We start from the raw sequence: 3,915 nt of genomic DNA on the forward strand, positions 1-3,915 counted from the left end.
GCTTTTGTTTTTGTCACATTGGTGGGAGATCTCTCCCACATGTTGGTTCATATGTTATTAATTTAGCATAAACAGGAGACAAACACTCACATTATGTACACACACACACACACGCGCGCGCACGCACGCACACACGCACACACACAAATGTGGAGTGATGGGGCCCTCAATAGTGGAATTTAGAAGCACAGAGTTAGAGCTCGAGCATTTTGAAACAGTTGTTTGACGGCGCCATCTGGTGTTCACTGGATAAAGTGTTAGCATTGAGATGTCAAGTCGAGTCACATTTATTTATATAGCACTTTATACAATATGAATTTCAGATTCCGATTGATTTAAAGCAGCTTCACTGCGATAAACAGTAAAATAACAGTGTTGATGTTCCAAAGTTTATCAATTATGAAACAACTTCAGTGTCAGTTGTAAAAAAGCTCTACAGAAGCAGAAGATAATAGTCATTATTCAGCTCGAGTCAGTTCAATGTTAATTCAGTTTAGTTATGTCAGTGTTGATGTTGCCAAATTTTGAAACAATGTAAATTTCAGTCATTAAAATAGTCCATTTGACATCAGTGGTTCAACCTTAATTTGATAAAGATACGAGAATACTTTTTGTGCACAAATGAAACAAAAATAACAACTTCTTCTCTTCCGTTTCAGACTTCGACGCATGTTCAAGAGAGTACCACGACGCATGCGTGTGCATTCCTCTGCTTGTAAACAAAGCATCAACAGCACCACATGTATGCACACAAAAAGTATTCTCGTTGCTTTATTTAATTAAGGTTGAACCACTGATGTCACATGGACTATTTTAACGATGTCCTTACTACCTTTCTGGGCCTTGAACGTGGTAGTTGCGTTGCTGTCTATGGAGGGTCAGAAAGCTCTTGTATTTCATCAAAAATATTTTAATTTGTGTTCCGAAGATGAATTAACGTCTTACGGGTTTGGAGTAATTAATGACAGAATTTTCATTTCTGGGTGAACTAACCATTTAAATTCCACCATTATATATAAGTACATAGCCTTGTATGCATATTAGTGAACCCATGGGATTTTTGGCAGGACAAATAGTGCTACATTTCTATTGCTAAAAATGTTGGCAGCATCTCTCTTTTATACTTTCACAATCTTAGGCTGTTTGAAATGCTGAAATCTCTAAGGATTTTGAGCAGATCAAATTTTAATATCTGGAGCTGAGAGTTCTTCCCAGTCTATCAAGGAGGAAGAAAAACATGTGAACTGTGTGTGTAGCCTAGTGGAGACCAAAGTACATTGTTGCAATTTGCACAAGTACAATGGAATTCTTAAACATGCTGATCCTTAGTGGCATTCACAAATCACCAGACTCCACAGCCATACAACATACAACTAGTAGCCTATGGCAGACAACACGAAGCAGCAGACAGCAGGTATAAAGTATTAAAGTGGTGATGTAACAGAAGTACCGGCAGATCTTTTCTTTCAAATAGTGCCGTATATCCAAGTGAAACAGATAATCGAAAAAGAATAAAATGCAAAGCACTTGGTTCTAGCTATCAGTTGTTGATAGGATGGAAGCAGATCTGAATGTGAGTTTGCAGCTGATTATAATAAAGGGGCTGATTTTATGTGGATGAAATGATTGGAGAAGTCCAGCATACGTCACCAATATAAAATAATTGTTAACTGAAATAAAATAAAGTATTACAAATTGTAACTTATTTTAGCTAGTTGCCAAAGCAATAACATCAAATTTAGTTTAACTTGTTGCACTAAAACTGAAATAGTAATAAAATCATATAGATGTATACAAAAATTACAAAAACAATATTACTAAAATTTTAACTAAAAAAGGAAATACAAAAATAAAAACTAATTTAAAATATTAAAAAACAATAAATATATATATGATAAATATAGGCCTTTCTCAATGATGCTAAAATAACACTGCTCCTGAGTGAGTTAAAGAAACAGGATTCAGGCTGGGAAATTGTCCCTGGCCCCATAGTTTAATATTGGGAACAAGGGGACCCTCCCTTATACATGTTGTCTCAGGCCCTGGGAATTTTATCTAGCCTATCTATCTACTTATCCAATGACACAATATGGTAGGCCTATGGAACCCCCCCAAAAAAAACAAACAAACAAACAAACAAAAAAACAGTAGAAATAGTAGCCTTCTGAAATCGAAACTATATAAAGATTAATTTTAATATATGTTTACATATAAAATTTAATTAGTGCCGTCAAACGATTAATCGTGATCAATGGCATCTAAAATAAAAGTTTTTATTTACATAATATATGTGTGTGTACTGTGTATATTTATTATGTATATATAAATACACACACATGCATTTATATATTTTAAAAATATTTACATGCATATATTTATATTCATATAATTTATATTATATAAAAATATATTTAATATATAAATGTAACATATTTGGGTTTGGAGTAATTAATGACAGAATTTTCATTTCTGGGTGAACTAACCATTTAAATTCCACCATTATATATAAGTACATAGCCTTGTATGCATATTAGTGAACCCATGGGATTTTTGGCAGGACAAATAGTGCTACATTTCTATTGCTAAAAATGTTGGCAGCATCTCTCTTTTATACTTTCACAATCTTAGGCTGTTTGAAATGCTGAAATCTCTAAGGATTTTGAGCAGATCAAATTTTAATATCTGGAGCTGAGAGTTCTTCCCAGTCTATCAAGGAGGAAGAAAAACATGTGAACTGTGTGTGTAGCCTAGTGGAGACCAAAGTACATTGTTGCAATTTGCACAAGTACAATGGAATTCTTAAACATGCTGATCCTTAGTGGCATTCACAAATCACCAGACTCCACAGCCATACAACATACAACTAGTAGCCTATGGCAGACAACACGAAGCAGCAGACAGCAGGTATAAAGTATTAAAGTGGTGATGTAACAGAAGTACCGGCAGATCTTTTCTTTCAAATAGTGCCGTATATCCAAGTGAAACAGATAATCGAAAAAGAATAAAATGCAAAGCACTTGGTTCTAGCTATCAGTTGTTGATAGGATGGAAGCAGATCTGAATGTGAGTTTGCAGCTGATTATAATAAAGGGGCTGATTTTATGTGGATGAAATGATTGGAGAAGTCCAGCATACGTCACCAATATAAAATAATTGTTAACTGAAATAAAATAAAGTATTACAAATTGTAACTTATTTTAGCTAGTTGCCAAAGCAATAACATCAAATTTAGTTTAACTTGTTGCACTAAAACTGAAATAGTAATAAAATCATATAGATGTATACAAAAATTACAAAAACAATATTACTAAAATTTTAACTAAAAAAGGAAATACAAAAATAAAAACTAATTTAAAATATTAAAAAACAATAAATATATATATGATAAATATAGGCCTTTCTCAATGATGCTAAAATAACACTGCTCCTGAGTGAGTTAAAGAAACAGGATTCAGGCTGGGAAATTGTCCCTGGCCCCATAGTTTAATATTGGGAACAAGGGGACCCTCCCTTATACATGTTGTCTCAGGCCCTGGGAATTTTATCTAGCCTATCTATCTACTTATCCAATGACACAATATGGTAGGCCTATGGAACCCCCCCAAAAAAAACAAACAAACAAACAAACAAAAAAACAGTAGAAATAGTAGCCTTCTGAAATCGAAACTATATAAAGATTAATTTTAATATATGTTTACATATAAAATTTAATTAGTGCCGTCAAACGATTAATCGTGATCAATGGCATCTAAAATAAAAGTTTTTATTTACATAATATATGTGTGTGTACTGTGTATATTTATTATGTATATATAAATACACACACATGCATTTATATATTTTAAAAATATTTACATGCATATATTTATATTCATATAATTTATATTATATAAAAATATATTTAATATATAAATG

The sequence above is a fragment of the Sinocyclocheilus rhinocerous genome, unplaced genomic scaffold, assembly GCF_001515625.1.
Source record: "Sinocyclocheilus rhinocerous isolate Xijiao unplaced genomic scaffold, SAMN03320098_v1.1 scaffold3779, whole genome shotgun sequence".
NCBI lineage: Eukaryota > Metazoa > Chordata > Actinopteri > Cypriniformes > Cyprinidae > Sinocyclocheilus > Sinocyclocheilus rhinocerous.